Here is a 21,278-nt window from a genome sequence, read left to right on the forward strand (position 1 = left end):
ATCCTGAAAAAAAAAGGTCGGGCTCTCCAAAAAAGAATGAATAAGCACTCTTAGGCCAACATGTGGGCGCCACCGGTGTTTTCGTGCTCTTGCGCGCCGAGAGCATATTAGCGCGTGCTCGAAATTCATGCTACCTTTTCATCTGCAGTCTCTCGCCCCTCCCCCACCTCTGGAATCTCGATTCCTACTCCAGTTCCCCCAAATCCCCCTCCTGTACTCCCTGTACTCAACCGCGCTATCATGTTGCCGGTCAACATGGATCTCCGAGCCGGAGATCCTGAGGTCCGTCCTGCCTTCGGTCGCTGCGTGCTGTCGCTCAACAGTGGCATGGCGGCGCTTGACGACCAGTTTGCCGACAAAGTACTGATGGTAACCATCAACGGCGACCGGCCTCCCGTCTCGCCGGATGACCTTGTCAAAACTCTTGGCATTGCGCATGCCATCCAAATAAGTGACTTGCTCGTCGAAGTCTGTCCACCACCGGCTGATTTCTTCGTCAGGTTCCGGACAACTTTCGACTGCAGTCGTGTGTTCGAATCTTCCCAGCGTTTGTTCTGCGATGGCGTGCTGGTGAGCTTTGATCGATGGCACCCAGGATGGGGCTCGGTGCCCTCTGAGCTTGAGTTTTTAACAAAGCTTACCTTCCACGGCATGCCTTGGCGTGCTTGGAATAGCGAGTCCATGAATGAGCTTATCAATGACCTTGGAGGTGAACTCGTAAGTATGTTTGTTCCTCCAGACGACTGGGCTCTGACGGTTATGGCATGGATGAAGAAGCCGTCCACCATACTGAAGGTGATTGGTGTTGAGATACCGGTGGAAGAACCGGGGTTGTACTATTCGTCGCCACCAAGGCCGCCGCGGACCATGTTAGGGATGTACCTGTATCGAGTGTTTGTGCATGTCGAAGAAGTGGTCAATCCATCAATCGAAGTCCCGCCGTTGCCGCTGGTGCCAGGGTCCGTCGACGACGTCCATTACAGGAGTCAACGTCAGACTTTCCCTGTGTTGCTCAGAACGATGGATGGCACAGGGCCTACTCCATCGCGCGGTGGAGGCCACTGCTTCTTTGGGAGAAGAGGCAGGGCTGGATGCCTCGATGTGCTCGAATTTGAGGTAACAACTGAATCTTGTCAGATACTAGTTAAATCCGAGCTATGGGTGTGAAGCACTGATATGCCAATACATTTGATTGTGACCTGTTCTAATTTTGTACCTAAACTTTTTTTAGAAAGGGATGTACGTCAACTTAATGTGCTAGGAGAACTTATTGTGTTGTCTGTCTGTTTTCTTTGCACAACATTCACAATATTTCCCCGTCATTGATAAAGACGATGAACTGTTATGTATGACTTCGTTGGTTTCAACATAGCCCTTCCCGTAGCGATCCACTGCTTCCATCCTGATTGTGCCGCCTGGGTGAAATTTTTGTATGCAAGTTCAGTGTGCTATGATGTTCTATATGATTGTGTCAACTATATAAGTTTTTAATGAGCATCAGCAATGCATATGGCTGAAAGATGTATTTACGAGCATCGGCCGATGGGTCTCTCTCACACACACACACGCGCGCGCGCACACACACGCACAAGTGGGACCCGTTGAATTATTTATTTGCTCGTGACAGCTTTTAATTAGGTTCCACTGTAATCTAACTTTTTTCTTAAGTTACTAATTGAGCTCAGTGACTTCAAAAAGTTGTACAAAAGCCTTGTTTAGGCTTTTCCGGCGTCGCTGAATGTGGGCTGAGTAACCATGTTAGGTTGTACTATACTACACAGGCCTTTTTTTGCTATTTTTTTAAATAATACATTTTTATTAATTTTCATAAATATTACGCTGGGTAAAAAACTTTCAAAAATAATACACCGTCCGCCCGCTGCAGGCCGACTGGGCCTAGTCGGCCCATAGCAGGCCGATTGGATTCCAGTCGGCCTACAGCTGGCCGACTAGCCCCTGTCGGCCCACTATGGGCCGACTGGAGCTAATTGGCTCGCTGTGGGCTTATTGTTTTTGCAAAAGTGTTAATCATGTATTTAAAAAATATGTGTATTGTGACCTCCTCCGCTCGCTGTGGACCCACTTTTGACTAAAAAATATGTTCTAAAAAGTGTTAATCATGTATTTAAAAATTGTTAAATGTGTGTATAAAAAATGTTCCTTATCTATACAAAAAAATTTAAATGTGTGTATAAAAAATAGCTTTTTTCAACATCAGTAATGCAACTGGGCCGACAGTTGTACACAATATCCGGGTCAACTTGTTATTCTCCGCCCCGCTGGGCTGCAAACTTTCCTAGGAGGTATGCATTAGGCTTAACAAGAAAATGGACTTTAAGAAATAATAAATGGGATGTAATTATAATAACTGGACAGTTACTATGCAGCAAACACGTAATTAGTTTGAAAAATATATTATTTTTGAAATTTGAAAATTTTAATTTCATTACTTGTTGCGCGCGCAATATTTTGTTGGATTTTAACGTAATACAACTTTATTTTGAAATTATATTTAACCTGACAAGAAATTTCGGATAAAAATATTTCGGATCCCATCAAAATGTGGGAATTTTTTTCTGAATTCTGTTTTGAGCGGTTGTTTGAAATTATTAATCGTTGTCCTAGCCAGAAGTTGGGTTGTACTTTTAACAAACTGTAAATGGGCTCTAGTAAATTCCATTAGAATTAAAAAATGGGTTGTACATTCTTACAAATCGCAAATGGGCTATATGTTCTCTGCCAAATCCGAGCTGTGAGCCTACTAAGTTGACGCGTACCAAGGACTTTGTCAACTTACACAATATCTGAGCAGTGATCGTACGATGTCCATCCAACGGCCGTAGTGCTTCTTCAACCTCTGGTCTTCTTGCTCCAGCCGCCCAAAGCAGCGCCGGTCGTGTCGCGCGCTCCTGCCTGCCGTGGCCGGCTGTGATGCCGCGGAAGCCTCACCACCCCATACTACTCCCACCGCTGGCCAGGCCATCCCTCTACTCACCCACACCCCCTGTTATTCTGCGGCGACGGCAGCCGAACCAGTGAACCCTCGTACTCCTTTCCGCGCGGGCTTCCACTGCTGTGTCTTCCCCGGCTCCGCGTCGTCCCCTTCCTAGGCCTCGCCGTCGTCCAGACCACCGCCCTGGTGCTCTCTGCGCGGCGCGGTCAATGTGGTCAACGGCCAACTTTCATCGGAAGAGTACTGTACATGGAGAGGCTGACAGCTGGGTCCACGGCAGCCGCAAGGAAGTGTCTCCTTATTACGCGCAAAATAATTATTCCTCCACCTGACAGAGGGGACCCACCGGACGAGCCATCGTATTTCACGAAAAAAATGATTCGCCCCCTGACTGCTGGGACCCACGAGCTACATCTTCGCACGCAAGGAAGTGCGTCCGGAAAAAATGATTCGCCCCCCTGACTGCTGGGACCCACCAGGCCCCCGACTGCTTGGACCCACCAGCTACACCTTCGCACGCAAGGAAGTGCGTCCGGCAAAAAAACGATTCGCCTCCTGACTGCTCGGACCCACCAGCTACATCTTCGCAGGCAAGGAAGTGCATGACAAACACCGCCCGAATGTGTCGACAAATCCCGATAGGAGCTGCACATATCTCGTTCTCAGGGCACACTCAGATGAGACATCCTACGAGTAAAACCAAACCTCAAGTTGCCCCGAGGTGGCCCCGCAGTCTGGTCGGTCGGACCAACACTCAGAGGAGCACTGGCCCAGGGGGGTTTAAATAAGATGACCCTCACCCACCTGGTCGAAGCGTACGTAGCGTTGTCATTCTGGTGTGTACGTACATAATGGTTGATGTAGAGGCGCGCACGTGTCGTAGTAGAGGCGCGCACGTGTCGTAGTAGAGGCGCACACGTAGCATGTACACGTACAGCGGCCAGGGTGCAACAAAGAAAATACGGCCACGTATGTGTACATACGGTCGGGGTCTCGAACGCCTACTCGCGCATACGTACGGCCAGGGCTCGTGTACATGGCTACGTCAGAACGGAGAAACAGCGTCGTCGTCGTGTTCATGGGGAGGCAACGGAAAGCATCGTGTTCATAGAGAGGCAACGGAATGTGTCGTGTTCATCGGGAGGGCTTGGATGGAACAAGCGATGGAAACGAGGCCTGGCGTACGTAGAACGGAGGAAATGGCCTTGTGTTTGACCGGCCACGTTCGAAACGGGATCCTGTTCATCGGAGGGGTGTGGCGTACCGCAAAACGGAGGAAACGGACCTCCTACGGTCGAAATGGGGGTCCTATTGTGTGACGCCCCGTGACCGATGTGCCAGGTGTCTTCCAGTTATTCGCTGTTGTTGTCTTGTCATTCATTTGCATGTTGCATCTTGTCATGTCATCATGTGCATTGCATCATCACGTTTTCAAAACTTGCATCCGTCCCGGTCTCCTCGTTCTTTCCGTTGTCCGTTCTGAGCACGACCACACTTGCACGCGCCCGCGGCACGTCCGAAATATTATTTTATAAGTGGCCCGAGAATGTTCTCGGATTGTGATGAAAGTTGGCGTGCGGTCTTATTATAGTGTAGATAGACCGTCTGTCAAGTTTCATCGCATTTGGAGTTCGTTTGACGCCCCAACGGCTAACTATAGCGGCAGTATAGCCGGTCTAACGTCGGACGTTTTCGGTCTCCGGAAACCTTGCCGGGCTGCATTTCCGTCTCTCTCTTCTTAGCCTGAGACCTCTCCTACACAGCCTAGGCCCAGTCTACCCCCTCTTTGCACAGTGCATCGACCCCTCGCGCGTGTCTGAAACTTACCCGAACCCGACCCGGACAGTCGTCACCAACGGGTTCGGATCATCCCCTAACATCTACAAAACGTCTCCGTTTTCTTAATTGGGCTCCCTAACCCATTTATTCGCAACCACTCGATTTCGATCAGAGGGACCGAATACCCCTACCCAAAAACCCACTTACTGTATATATACGGACCCAACCCTAGAAACTAGGGACTTGTCCCTGCCGCCGCCGCCGCACTTATCTCCCAAATCCCCATCGGGATCCACCCGGATCCACCTGCCCAACCAGCGTCGTCTCCTTCCCTTCCTCGATTTCGCCACCGAACCAACCAGCCTCTGCTTCCCCTCGATCCACCCAAGCCCATCGATCCTCTCCCTCCTCGCTCTCCTTGTTGACCCGGGGAGACGAGCACCTCCTGAAGCGCCCGAATCAGCTAGCAGATGAGTCGCCGCCCGTCTCCTTTTCTCCCCCTGTTTCTTCTTGTTGCCCTTGCCTCTCCCTGTGGCCTGACCTCTTGCCGCTGACAGGACCATGGCCATCCCGACCCCCCTGCTGCCTTGAGCGCCCCCGCAGGACCTCCTCCTCGCCTAGCCACTCCGGTGACCTGCCAGTCGACCTTCGCGCCCTGCCATCTCCTTCTTCCTCTCGTTCTCTCCCTCGTCTCACCTCTCTCCCTCTCTGTCTTTAGGGACACGAACCAGCAAGCTGTCATGGGCACCCGAGGCATGGACCTCCGATGCCGACGCCGCCGAGCTCCTCTGCCGCCAAAAACGGGCTCCCCACGTTCGGATCTGACCACCCCCGCACCTCGATCCGCCCGTTCCCGCCATTTTCCGCCGACCCCGTCGCCGGAACTCCTACCGTCGTCCTCTGCATCGCCATGGGTGTGCTGCTGCATCTGTCTTCAGAACGAGCAGAGCAGCTCACCCGACCCCTCGCCCGTTGACCGATCCGGCTGGGTCACAGCCACCCCAGGCCCAGCCACAAGCCCCGCGGCCCAGCTGACTCCATCGACCTGGGCCTTGGCCCAGGGTAAGCTAACTCCCCCCGCGCATGTTTCCTGTTGGGCCTGCGATCAGTTTCAGCCCAATAGTGTTTTTTTCCTCTGGACGATTTTGTCTATTTTTCCTGAGATAGCAGTTTTGCAGTAAAGCCCTCTTACTTCATGCATATAATAACTTAATAACCGTGCATCGGATCTAAACAAATTATATATGAAAGTTGCTCAGAATTTTGTCTAGTTTAATAATATTCAAGTTTCATGCATGTTTAAAATGATGTTTGGTTAAATTTGCTCCTATGCCATGCTAAAATGCTTTAATTCATAACTAGATAGCCGTAACTCAGAATTTAATAAACTTTATATGTAAATGGGGTAGAAAAATGCCTAGTTTAACATGGTGTACTCACTTTGCATGTTTAACAACTCTAAAATATAGTTTAGGGCAGAACAGTGCCAAACCTTAACATATGCATGGGGATTTACCGTTATTGTTGTTCGTTGCTTCCGACCTCATTTAAACTTGACTAGATAGGTAGTTTACTTTGCTTCACTCTCTTGCCATGTTTAACAACATTTAATATTGTTGGGTACATAAACGAGATCGAACTAAATAACTTGAATGTGGTGTTTCGTCAATATGCAACTCGTTGCATATTGAGCTCCACTTAATTTGTAGGGTTGTTTGTGCACTTTGCCATGTAATGCCTCATTAAACCGGACATGCATCATACTTGTTTGTGCATCGTGACATGCTTATGTGATGTTTGTTCACCATGTTGTTTGCTTTCTTTCCGGTGTACTTCTTCTCGGTAATCCAGTAACGTTGCGTTTGTGAGGATACGTTGGCTACGTCCGTTTATCTTCTTCATGGACTCATTCTTCTTCCTTGCGGGATCTCAGGCAAGATGACCATACCCTAGAAATCACTTCTATCTTTGCTTGTTAGATGCTCGCCCTTTTGCTATGCCTATTCTGTGATACCTACCACTTGCTTATCATGCCTCCCATGTTGTTAAGCCAAGCCTCTAGCCTACCTTATCCTAGCAAACCGTTGTTTGGCTATGTTACCGCTTTGCTCAGCCCCTCTTATAGCGTTGTTAGTTGCAGGTGAAGATTGGAGTTTGTTCCATGTTGGAACATGGATATTTGATGGGATATCACAATATCTCTTATTTATATTAATGCATCTATATACTTGGTAAAGGGTGGAAGGCTTGGCCTTATGCCTGGTGTTTTGTTCCACTCTTGCCGCCCTAGTTTCTGTCATATCGGTGTTATGTTCCTGTATTTTGCGTTCCTTACACGATTGGGTTATAATGGGAACCCCTTGATAGTTCGCCTTGAATAAAACTCCTCCAGCAAGGCCCAACCTTGGTTTTACCATTCGCCACCTAGCCTTTTCTTTCCCTTGGGTCGGCCAGCCTAGGGGTCATCTTTATTTTAACCCCCCCGGGCCAGTGCTTCTCTAAGTGTTGGTCCAACCCAGAGCACCGTGCGGGGCCGTCCCTTGGCAACTTGGGTTACGTTGGCTCTCGTACGCTTAGCTTATCCGGTGTGCCCTGAGAACGAGATATGTGCAGCTCCTATCGGGATTTGTCGGCACAGTGAGAGGTCTTGCTGGACTTGTTTTACCATTGTCGAGGATGTCTTGTAACCGGGATGCCGAGTCTGATCGGAATGTCTTGGGAGAAGGAATATCCTTCGTTGACCGTGAGAGCTTGTGATGGGCTAAGTTTGGACACCCCTGCAGGGATTTGAACTTTCGAAAGCCGTGCCCGCGGTTATGGGCAGATGGGAATTTATTAACGTCCGGGGGTAGAAAACCTGAAGTTTATCTTAATTAAAATGCAGCAACCGCGTGTGTAACCGCGATGGTCTCTTCTCGGCGGAGTCCGGGCAGTGAACACGGTGTTGGAGTTATGCTTGACGTAGGTTGTGCTAGGATCACTTCTTGATCATAGATTCTTGCTACGTCTTGAGCTTGCGTTGGTTTTCCCCGAAGAGGAAGGGATGATGCAGCAGAGTAGCGTAAGTATTTCCCTCAGTTTTTGAGAACCAAGGTATCAATCCAGTAGGAGCCCACGCTCAAGTCCCTCGTACCTGCACAAAGCGATAGCTACTCGCAACCAACGTGATTAGGGGTTGTCAAGCCCTTCACGGTCACTTACGAGAGTGAGATCTGATAGATAGAATATTTTTGGTATTTTTGATATAAAGATGCAAAGTAAAAAAGTAAAGGCAAAGTAAATAGCAAAACAGTATAAAAGTGATGGAGATTGATATGATGAGAATAGACCCGGAGGCCATAGGTTTCACTAGTAACTTCTCTCAAGAGCATAAGTATTCTACGGTGGGTGAACAAATTACTGTTGAGCAATTGATAGAATTGTGCATAATTATGAGATATCTAGGCATGATCATGTATATAGGCATCACGTCCGTGACAAGTAGATCGAAACGATTCTGCATCTACTACTATTACTCCACTCATCGACCGCTATCCAGCATGCATCTAGAGTATTAAGTTAAAAACAGAGTAACGCCTTAAGCAAGATGACATGATGTAGAGAGATAAATTCATGCAATATGAAATAAACCCCATCTTGTTATCCTTGATGGCAACAATACAATACGTGCCTTGCTGCCCCTTCTGTCACTGGGTAAGGACACCGCAAGATCGAAACCAAAGCTAAGCACTCCTCCCATGGCAAGAACTACCAATCTAGTTGGCCAAACCAAACGGATAATTCGAAGAGACTTGTAAAAATAACCAATCATACATAAAAGAATTCAGAGAAGATTCAAATATTATTCATAGATAGACTTGATCATAAACCCACAATTCATCGGTCTCGACAAACACACCGCAAAAAGAAGATTACATCGAATAGATCTCCACGAGAGAGGGGATAACTTTGTATTGAGATCCAAAGAGAGAGAAGAAGCCATCTAGCTACTAACTATGGACCGGAAGGTCTGAGGTAAACTACTCACACTTCATCGGAGAGGCTATGATGATGTAGAAGCCCTCCGTGATGACGGCCCTCTTCCGGCGGAGATGCGGCGGTGGAATTAGGTTTTTGGCTCTTGTTCTGATCGTTTGGGGGTACGTGTGTATATATAGGAGGAAGAAGTACGCCGGAGGAGCAACAAGGGGCCCACGAGGCAGGGGGCGCGCCCTAAGGGGAGGGGCGCCCCCCACCCTCATGACCGCCTCTTTTGTTCCTTGGAGCATGGTCCAAGTCTCCTGGATCACGTTCGGTGAGAAAATCACGTTCCCAAAGATTTTATTCCGTTTGGACTCCGTTTGATATTCCATTTCTTTGAAACACTGAAATAGGCAAAAAAAACAACAATTCTGAGCTGGGCCTCCGGTTAATAGGTTAGTCCCAAAAATAATATAAAAGTGGAAGATAAAGCCCAATATAGTCCAAAATAGTAGATAATATAGCATGGAGCAATCAAAAATTATAGATACGTTGGAGACGTATCAGGCATCCCCAAGCTTAATTCCCGCTCGTCCTCGAGTAGGTAAATGATAAAAAGAGAATTTTTTATGCGGAGTGCTACTTGGCATAATTTCAATGCAAATCTTCTTAATTGTGGTATGAATATTCAGATTAGAAAGATTCAAGACAAAGGTTTATATTGACATAGAAAATAATAATACTTCAAGCATACTAACAAAGCAATTATGTCTTCTCAAAATAACATGGCTAAAGAAAGTTATCCCTAAAAAATCATATAGTCTGGCTATGCTCCATCTTCCCCACACAAAGTATTTAAATCATGCACAACCCCGATGACAAGCCAAGCAATTGTTTCATACTCTAAATTTTTCAAAACTTTTTCAATCTTCACGCAATACATGAGCGTGAGCCATGGATATAGCACTATGGGTGGAATAGAATGGTGGTTGTGGATAAGACAAAAAGGGAGAAGATAGTCTCACATCAACTAGGATTATCAACGGGCTATGGAGATGCCCATCAATATATATCAATGTGAGTGAGTAGGGATTGCCATGCAACGGATGCACTAGAGCTATAAGTATATGAAAGCTCAACACAAGAAACTAGTGGGTGTGCATCCAACTTGCTTGCTCATGGATACCTAGGGCAATTTGAGGAAGCCCATCATTGGAATATACAAGCCAAATTCTATAATGAAAGATTCCCACTAGTATATGAAAGTGATAACATGATAGACTCTCTACTATGAAGATCATGGTGCTACTTTGAAGCACAAGTGTGGTAAAAGGATAGTAACATTGTCCCTTCTCTCTTTTTCTCTCATCATTTTTTATATATTTTTTTAATTTTTTTATATGGCCTTTCTCCTTTTTTATGGCCTTTCTCTTTTTTGGGGGGCTTCTTTGGCTTCTTTTTTTTATTTTTTTTAATTTTTGTCCGGAGTCTCATCCCGACTTGTGGGGGAATCATAGTCTCCATCATTCTTTCCTCACTGGGACAATGCTCTAATAATGAAGATCATCACACTTTTATTTTTCTTACAACTCAACAATTACAACTCGATACTAAAACAAGGTATGACTCTATATGAATGCCTCCGGTGGTGTACCGGGATATGCAATATGACAATGATGGATGTGTCATGATGAACTAGATGGTGGAAAGTTGCATGGCAATATATCTCGGAATGGCTATGGAAATGCCATAATAGGTAGGTATGGTGGCTGTTTTGAGGAAGGTATATGGTAGGTGTATGATACCGGCGAAAGGTGCACGGTATTGGAGAGGCTAGCAAGGGTGGAAGGGTGGGAGTGCGTATAATCCATGGACTCAACATTAGTCATAAAGAACTCATATACTCATTGCAAAAATTTAGAAGCTATCAAAGCAAAGTACTACGCGCATGCTCCTAGGGGGATAGATTGGTAGGAAATGACCATCGCTCATCCTCGACCGCCACTCATAAGGAAGACAATCAATAAATAAATCATGCTCCGACTTCATCACATAACGGTTCACCATACGTGCATGCTACGGGAATCACAAACTTCAACACAAGTATTCTTTAAATTCACAACTACTCAACTAGCATGACTTTAATATTATCACCTCCATATCTCAAAACAATTATCATGCTTCAATCTTTTCTTAGTATTCAACACACTCAAAAGAAAGTTTCACAAATCTTGAATACCAAGCATATTATTATTAGGCAAATTACCATGCTATTAAGAGACTCTCAAATTAATTTAAGTGAAGCATGAGAGATCAATAGTTTCTTTAAAACGAATCCACCATCGTGCTCTAAAAGTTCTAAGTGAAGCACATAGAGCAAAATTGTCTAGCTCGAAGGATATAAGTGAAGCACATAGAACAAAATTATCTAGCTCAAAAGATATAAGTGAAGGACATAGAGCAAAATTATCTAGCTCGAAATATATAAGTGAAGGACATAGAGCAAAATTATCTAGCTCAAAAGATATAAGTGAAGCACATAGAGTATTCTATCAAATTTTAATTCATGTATGGCTCTCTCAAAAGGTGTGTACAGAAAGGATGATTGTGGTATACTAGCAAACAAAGACACAAATAATACAAGACGCTCCAAGCAAAACACATATCATGTTGGTGAATAAAAATATAGCTCCAAGTAAATTACCGATGGAAGTGGACGAAAAGAGGGGATGCCTTCCGGGGCATCCCCAAGCTTTAACTTTTTGGTGTCCTTGGATTATTTTGAGGGTGCCATGGGCATCCCCAAGCTTAGGCTCTTGCCACTCCTTGTTCCATGATCCATCAAAATAATTCACCCAAAACTTGAAAACTTCACAACACAAAACTCAAAATAGAAAACTCATGAGCTCCGTTAGCGAAAGAAAACAAAAGACCACTTCAAGGTACTGTAATGAACTCATTATTTATTTATTTTGGTGTTAAAACTACTGTATTCCAACTTATCTATGGATTATAAACTATTTTACTAGCCATAGATTCATCAAAATAAGCAAACAACACACGAAAAACAGAATCTGTCAAAAACAGAACAGTCTGTAGTAATCTGTAGCTAGCGCAAGATCTGGAACCCCAAAAATTCTAAAATAAATTGCTGGACGTGATGAATTTATATATTAATCATATTCAAAAATAATTAACTAAATATCACTCTTCAAATAAAAATTACAGCAGTTCTCGTGAGCGCTAAAGTTTCTGTTTTTTACAGCAAGTTCAACAAGACTTTCCCCAAGTCTTCCCAACGGTTCTACTTGGCACAAACACTAATTAAACACAAAAAATACAACCTAAACATAGGCTAAATAATTTATTTATTACTAAACAGGAGAAAATAACAAGGAATAAAAATAAAATTGGGTTGTCTCCCAACAAGCGCTATCGTTTAACGCCCCTAGCTAGGCATAACAAGCAAGAATAGATCTAGGTATTGCCATCTTTGGTAGGAAATTCTTCAATTAGGCATCTACCACCTTTAGGAATTTCTTTCTTTTTATTAATTATCAAACTTTTTGGCACAAGATCAAAAAATTCATTTGTAATAAATGGTTCCTTAATGATAGCAAAAAGATTGGGATGAATACTTATAGATTTAAGATCAGCAGTTTCCTTACTAGAAGATTCACCCTTATTTTTAGGGACATACATAAGCTTGGAAATTTTAGTAGGAGGACTAGAAGTATTCTTTACGGAAGAAAAATCTGTTCCCAAATTTGTAATGATACCCTCAAGTTTATCAATTCTAGTAGAATCTAAGTTCATCTTCTCATTAACTATGGGTTCCTTTTCCTTAATATTTTTCAAGGTCATTCCTACCTTCGATCCATATTGAGTAATTTTATTGTGGATCTTTTTATCTAGATTTTCAATTGATTCAATAGTAGCAACTTTATTTTCAATAATTTCAAGTCTTTGCATAACATGCTCCAAAGTTAACATGGTTCCATTAACCAAAAGAGGTGGTGAGCCAAATAAATCTATCATAGCATTATAAGAATCAAAAGTATGGCTACCCAAGAAGTTTCCTCCTGTAATGGTATCGAGGATATATCTATTCCAAGGATTAATACCTACATAAAAATTGCAAAGAAGAACTAAGGTAGATTGTTTTCTGGTAGATCTATTTTGAGCATTGCAAATTGTTGGAAATATGCCCTAGAGGCAATAATAATATGGTTATTATTATATTTCTTTGTTCATGATAATTGTCTATTGTTCATGCTATAATTGTGTTATCCTGAAATCGTAATACATGTGTGAACACATAGACCACAACACGTCCCTAGTGAACCTCTAGTTGACTAGCTCGTTGATCAAAAGATAGTCATGGTTTCCTGACTATGGACATTGGATGTCATTGATAACGGTATCACATCATTAGGAGAATGATGTGATGGACAAGACCCAATCCTAAGCTTAGCTCAAAGATCGTGTAGTTCGTTTGCTGTAGCTTTTCTGAATGTCAAGTATCATTTCCGTAGACCATGAGATTGTGCAACTCCCGGATATCGTAGGAGTGCCTTGCGTGTGCCAAACGTCACAACGTAACTGGGTGACTATAAAGGTACATTACAGGTATCTCCGAAAGTGTTTGTTGGGTTGGCACGAATCGAGACTGGGATTTGTCACTCCGTATGACGGAGAGGTATATCTGGGCCCACTCGGTAATGCATCATCATAATGAGCTCAATGTGATCAAGTGGTTGATCACGGGATCATGCATTACGGTACGAGTAAAGTGACTTGCCAGTAACGAGACTGTACGAGGTATTGGGATACCAACGATCGAGTCTCGGGCAAGTAACGTACCGATTGACAAAGGGAATTGTATACGGATTGATTGAATCCTCGACATCATGGTTCATCCGATGAGATCATCGTGGAGCATGTGGGAGCCAACATGGTTATCCAGATCCCGCTGTTGGTTATTGACCGGAGGGGCTTCTCGGTCATGTCTGCATGTCTCCCGAACCCGTAGGGTCTACACACTTAAGGTTCGGTGACGCTAGGGTTGTAGAGATATTAGCACACGGTAACCCGAAAGTTGTTCGGAGTCCCGGATGAGATCCCGGACATCACGAGGAGTTCCGGAATGGTCCGGAGGTAAAGATTTATATATAGGAAGTCCAGTTTCGGCCATCGGGAAGGTTTCGGGGGTCACCGGTATTGTATCGGGACCACCGGAAGGGTCCCAGGGGTCCACCGGGTGGGGCCACCTATCCCGGAGGGCCCCATGGATGAAGTGGGAGGGGAACCAGCCCCTAGTGGGCTGGTGCGCCCCCCCCCCCTTGGGCCTCCCCTGCGCCTAGGGTTAGAAACCCTAGGGGTGGGGGCGCCACCCTTGCCTTGGGGGGCAAGGCACCCCCCTTGGCCGCCGCCCCCTAGGAGATTGGATCTCCTAGGGCCGCCCCCCCCCCCCCTAGGCACCCTATATATAGTGGGGGGAGGGAGGGCTGCACACCCAAGCCCCTGGCCTCTCCCTCTCCCTCCCATGACACTCCTCCATCTCCCTTGCGCTTGGCGAAGCCCTGCTGAGATCACCGTTGCTTCCACCACCACGCCGTCGTGCTGCTGGATCTTCATCAACCTCTCCTTCCCCCTTGCTGGATCTTCATCGACCTCTCCTTCCCCCTTGCTGGATCAAGTTGGAGGAGACGTCTTCCCAACCGTACGTGTGTTGAACGCGGAGGTGATGTCCGTTCGGCACTTGGTCATCGGTGATTTGAATCACGTCGAGTACGACTCCATCAACCCCGTTCTCTTGAACGCTTCTGCTCGTGATCTACAAGGGTATGTAGATGCACTCCTCTTTCCCTCGTTGCTAGATGACTTCATAGATGGATCTTGGTGATGCGTAGAAAATTTTAAAATTCTGCTATGTTCCCCAACAGTGGCATCATGAGCTAGGTCTATGCGTAGTTACTATGCACGAGTAGAACACAAAGTAGTTGTGGGCGTCGAAATTGTCAATTATCTTGCCGTTACTAGTCTTATCTTGATTCGGCGGCATCGTGGGATGAAGCAGCCCGGACCAACCTTACACGTACGCTTACGTGAGACCGGTTCCACCGATGACATGCACTAGTTGCATAAGGTGGCTGGCGGGTGTCTTTCTCTCCCACTTTAGTCGGATCGGATTCGATGAACAGGGTCCTTATGAAGGGTAAATAGAAATTGGCAATTCACGTTGTGGTTTTGGCGTAGGTAAGAAACATTCTTGCTAGAAACCTATAGCAGCCACATAAAAACTTGCAACAACAATTAGATGACGTCTAACTTGTTTTTGCAGCAAGTGTTTTGTGATGTGATATCGCCAAAGGATGTGATGAATGATATATGTGATGTATGAAATGATCATGTTCTTGTAATAGGAATCATGACTTGCATGTCGATGAGTATGACAACCGGCAGGAGCCATAGGAGTTGTCTTTATTTATTTATGACCTGCGTGTCAACATAAACGTCATGTAATTACTTTACTTTATTGCTAAAGCGTTAGCCATAGTAGTAGAAGTAATAGTTGACGTGACAACTTCAAGAAGACACGATGATGGAGATCATGATGATGGAGATCATGGTGTCATGACGGTGACAACGATGATCATGGAGCCCCGAAGATGGAGATCAAAGGAGCAAATGATATTGGCCATATCATGTCACTATTTGATTGCATGTGATGTTTATCATGTTTTACATCTTATTTGCTTAGAACGATGGTAGCTTAAATAAGATGATCCCTCGTAAAATTTCAAGAAAGTGTTCCCCCTAACTATGCACCGTTGCGAAGGTTCGTTGTTTCGAAGCACCACGTGATGATCGGGTGTGATAGATTCTAACGTTCGAATACAACGGGTGTAAGTCAGATTTACACACGCAATACACTTAGGTTGACTTGACAAGCCTAGCATGTACAGACATGGCCTCGGAACACAGAAGACCGAAAGGTCGAGCATGAGTCGTATAGAAGATACGATCAACATGAAGATGTTCACCGATGTTGACTAGTCCGTCTCACGTGATGATCGGACACGGCCTAGTTAACTCGGATCATGTTATACTTAGATGACTGGAGGGATGTCTGTCTGAGTGGGAGTTCATTGAATAATTTGATTAGATGAACTTAATTATCATGAACTTAGTCTAAAATCTTTACAATATGTCTTGTAGATCAAATGGCCAACGTTGTCCTCAACTTCAACGCGTTCCTAGAGAAAACCAAGCTGAAAGACGATGGCAGCAACTATACGGACTGGGTCCGGAACCTTAGGATCATCCTCATAGCTGCCAAGAAAGATTATGTCCTACGAAGCACCGCTAGGTGAAGCACCTGCTTCCCTGCAGAACCAAGACATTATGAACGCTTGGCAGACACGTGCTGATGATTACTCCCTCGTTCAGTGCGGCATGCTTTACAGCTTAGAACCGGGGCTCCAAAAGCATTTTGAGCGACACGGAGCATATGAGATGTTCGAAGAGCTGAAAATGGTTTTTCAAGCTCATGCCCGGGTCGAGAGATATGAAGTCTCCGACAAGTTCTTCGGCTGTAAGATGGAGGAAAATAGTTCTGTTAGTGAGCACATACTCAGAATGTCTGGGTTGCATGACCGCTTGACTCAGCTGGGAGTTAATCTCCCGGATGATGCGGTCATTGACATAATCCTTCAGTCGCTTCCACCGAGCTACAAGAGCTTTGTGATGAACTTCAATATGTAGGGGATGGAAAAGACCATTCCTGAGGTATATTCAATGCTGAAATCAGCAGAGGTAGAAGTCAAAAAGGAACATCAAGTGTTGATGGTGAATAAAACCACTAAGTTCAAGAAAGGCAAGGGTAATAAGAACTTCAAGAAGGACGGCAAGGGAGTTGCCGCGCCCGGTAAGCAAGCTGCTGGGAAGAAGCCAAAGAATGGACCCAAGCCCGAGACTGAGTGCTTTTATTGCAAGGGAAGTGGTCACTGGAAGCGGAACTGCCCCCAAATACTTAGCGGACAAGAAGGCCGGCACCATGAAAGGTATATGTGATATACATGTAATTGATGTGTACCTTACCAGTACTCGTAGTAGCTCCTGGGTATTTGATACCGGTGCGGTTGCTCACATTTGTAACTCAAAGCAGGAGCTGCGGAATAAGCGGAGACTGGCGAAGGACGAGGTGACGATGCGCGTCGGGAATGGTTCCAAGGTCGATGTGATCGCCGTCGGCATGCTACCTCTACATTTACCTACGAGATTAGTTTTAAACCTCAATAATTGTTATTTAGTGCCAGCTTTGAGCATGAACATTGTATCAGGATCTCGTTTAATTCGAGATGGCTACTCATTTAAATCCGAGAATAATGGTTGTTCTATTTATATGAGAGATATGTTTTATGGTCATGCTCCGATGGTGAATGGTTTATTCTTAATGAATCTCGAGCGTAATGCTACACATATTCATAGTGTGAATACCAAAAGATGTAAGGTTGATAATGATAGTCCCACATACTTGTGGCACTGCCGCCTTGGTCACATAGGTGTCAAACGCATGAAGAAGCTCCATGCAGATGGACTTTTGGAGTCTCTTGATTACGAATCATTTGACACGTGCGAACCATGCCTCATGGGTAAAATGACCAAGACTCCGTTCTCAGGAACAATGGAGCGAGCAACCAACTTATTGGAAATCATACATACTGATGTGTGCGGTCCAATGAGTGTTGAGGCTTGCGGTGGCTATCGTTATGTTCTCACCCTCACTGATGACTTGAGTAGATATGGGTATGTCTACTTAATGAAACACAAGTCTGAGACCTTTGAAAAGTTCAAGGAATTTCAGAGTGAGGTTGAGAATCAACGTGACAGGAAAATCAAGTTCTTGCGATCAGATCGTGGGGGAGAATACTTGAGTCACGAATTTGGCACACACTTAAGAAAATGTGGAATAGTTTCACAACTCACGCCGCCTGGAACACCTCAGCGTAATGGTGTGTCCGAACGTCGTAATCGCACTCTATTAGATATGGTGCGATCTATGATGTCTCTTACCGATTTACCGCTATCATTTTGGGGCTATGCTTTAGAGACTGCCGCATTCACTTTAAATAGGGCTCCGTCAAAATCCGTTGAGATGACACCGTATGAATTATGGTTTGGGAAGAAACCTAAGCTGTCGTTTCTAAAAGTTTGGGGATGCGATGCTTATGTCAAGAAACTTCAACCTGAAAAGCTCGAACCCAAGTCGGAAAAATGCGTCTTCATAGGATACCCTAAAGAAACTGTTGGGTATACCTTCTACCTCAGATCCGAAGGCAAGATCTTTGTTGCCAAGAATGGGTCCTTTCTAGAGAAAGAAATTCTCTCGAAAGAAATAAGTGGGAGGAAAGTAGAACTTGATGAAGTATTACCTCTTGAACCGGTAAGTGGCGCAGGTCAAGAAAATGTTCCTGAGGTGCCTGCACCGACTAGAGAGGAAGTTAATGATGATGATCATGAAGCTTCAGATCAAGTTACTACTGAACTTCGTAGGTCCACGAGGACACGTTCCGCACCAGAGTGGTACGGCAACCCTGTCTTGGAAATCATGTTGTTAGACAACGGTGAACCTTCGAACTATGAAGAAGCGATGGCGGGCCCGGAATTCCGACAAATGGCTGGAAGCCATGAAATCCGAGATAGGATCCATGTATGAAAATGAAGTGTGGACTTTGACTGACTTGCCCGATGATCGGCGAGCCATAGAAAATAAATGGATCTTTAAGAAGAAGACAGACGCGGATGGTAATGTGACCATCTATAAAGCTCGGCTTGTCGCTAAGGGTTATCGACAAGTTCAAGGGGTTGACTACGATGAGACTTTCTCACCCGTAGCGAAGCTGAAGTCCGTCCGAATCATGTTAGCAATTGCCGCATTCTATGATTATGAGATATGGCAAATGGACGTCAAAACGGCATTCCTTAATGGTTTCCTTAAGGAAGAATTGTATATGATGCAGCCGGAAGGTTTTGTCGATCCTAAGAATGCTGACAAGGTGTGCAAGCTCCAACGCTCGATTTATGGGCTGGTGCAAGCATCTCGGAGTTGGAACATTCGTTTTGATGAGATGATCAAAGCGTTTGGGTTTATGCAGACTTATGGAGAAGCCTGCATTTACAAGAAAGTGAGTGGGAGCTCTGTAGCATTTCTCATACTGTATGTGGATGACATACTGTTGATGGGAAATGATATAGAATTCTTGGAGAGCATAAAGGCCTACTTGAACAAGTGTTTTTCAATGAAGGACCTTGGAGAAGCTGCTTATATATTAGGCATCAAGATCTATAGAGATAGATCGAGACGCCTCATTGGTCTTTCACAGAGTATGTACCTTGACAAGATATTGAAGAAGTTGAAAATGGATCAGTCAAAGAAGGGGTTCTTGCCTGTATTGCAAGGTACGAGATTGAGCACGGCTCAATGCCCGACCACGGCAGAAGATAGAGAAAAGATGAGTGTTTTCCCATATGCCTTGGCCATAGGGTCTATCATGTATGCTATGCTGTGTACCAGACCTGATGTAAACCTTGCCGTAAGTTTGGTAGGAAGGTACCAAAGTAATCCCGACATGGAACACTGGACAGCGGTCAAGAATATCCTGAAGTACCTGAAAAGGACTAAGGACATGTTTCTCGTTTATGGAGGTGACGAAGAGCTCGTCGTAAAGGGTTACGTCGATGCTAGCTTCGACACGGATCTGGATGACTCTAAGTCACAAACCGGATACGTGTATATTTTGAATGGTGGGGCAGTAAGCTGGTGCAGTTGCAAGCAAAGCGTTGTGGCGGGATCTACATGTGAAGCGGAGTACATGGCAGCCTCGGAGGCAGCACAAGAAGCAGTCTGGGTGAAGGAGTTCATTACCGACCTAGGAGTCATACCCAATGTGTCGGGCCTGATGACTCTCTTCTGTGACAACACTGGAGCTATTGCCCTTGCCAACGAGCCCAGGTTTCACAGGAAGACCAGGCATATCAAGCGTCGCTTCAACTCCATTCGTGAAAGTGTTCAAAATGGAGACATAGAGATTTGTAAAGTACATACGGACCTGAATGTAGCAGATCCGTTGACTAAACCTCTCCCTAGAGCAAAACATGATCAACACCAGAACTGCATGGGTGTTCGATTCATCACAATGTAACTAGAATATTAACTCTAGTGCAAGTGGGAGACTGTTGGAAATATGCCCTAGAGGCAATAATAATATGGTTATTATTATATTTCTTTGTTCATGATAATTGTCTATTGTTCATGCTATAATTGTGTTACCCGGAAATCGTAATACATGTGTGAACACATAGACCACAACACGTCCCTAGTGAACCTCTAGTTGACTAGCTCGTTGATCAAAAGATAGTCATGGTTTCCTGACTATGGACATTGGATGTCATTGATAACAGGATCACATCATTAGGAGAATGATGTGATGGACAAGAACCAATCCTAAGCTTAGCTCAAAGATCGTGTAGTTCGTTTGTTGTAGCTTTTCTGAATGTCAAGTATCATTTCCTTAGACCATGAGATTGTGCAACTCCCGGATACCGTAGGAGTGCCTTGGGTGTGCCAAACGTCACAACGTAACTGGGTGACTATAAAGGTACATTACAGGTATCTCCGAAAGTGTTTGTTGGGTTGGCACGAATCGAGACTGGGATTTGTCACTCCGTATGACGGAGAGGTATCTCTGGGCCCACTCGGTAATGCATCATCATAATGAGCTCAATGTGATCAAGTGGTTGATCACGGGATCATGCATTACAGTATGAGTAAAGTGACTTGCCGGTAACGAGACTGTACGAGGTATTGGGATACCGACGATCGAGTCTCGGGCAAGTAACGTACCGATTGACAAAGGGAATTGTATACGGATTGATTGAATCCTCGACATCGTGGTTCATCCGATGAGATCATCATGGATCATGTGGGAGCCAACATGGGTATCCAGATCCCGCTATTGGTTATTGACCGGAGATGCTTCTCGGTCATGTCTGCATGTCTCCCGAACCCGTAGGGTCTACACACTTAAGGTTCGGTGACGCTAGGGTTGTAGAGATATTAGCACACGGTACCCGAAAGTTGTTCGGAGTCCCGGATGAGATCCCGGACGTCACGAGGAGTTCCGAAATGGTCCATAGGTAAAGATTTATATATAGGAAGTCCAGTTTCGGCCATCGGGAAGGTTTCGGGGGTCACCGGTATTGTACCAGGACCACCAGAAGGGTCCCGGGGGTCCACCGGGTGGGGCCACCTATCCCGGAGGGCCCCATGGGCTGAAGTGGGAGGGGAACCAGCCCCTAGTGGGCTGGTGCGCCCCCCCCCCCCTTGGGCCTCCCCTGCGCCTAGGGTTAGAAACCCTAGGGGTGGGGGCGCCACCCTTGCCTTGGGGGGCAAGGCACCCCCCTTGGCCGCTGCCCCCCCTAGGCACCCTATATATAGTGGGGGAGGGAGGGCTGCACACCCAAGCCCGTGGCCTCTCCCTCTCCCTCCCGTGACACTCCTCCATCTCCCTTGCGCTTAGCG

The sequence above is a fragment of the Triticum aestivum genome, chromosome 6A (assembly GCF_018294505.1).
Source record: "Triticum aestivum cultivar Chinese Spring chromosome 6A, IWGSC CS RefSeq v2.1, whole genome shotgun sequence".
NCBI classification, from domain to species: domain Eukaryota; kingdom Viridiplantae; phylum Streptophyta; class Magnoliopsida; order Poales; family Poaceae; genus Triticum; species Triticum aestivum.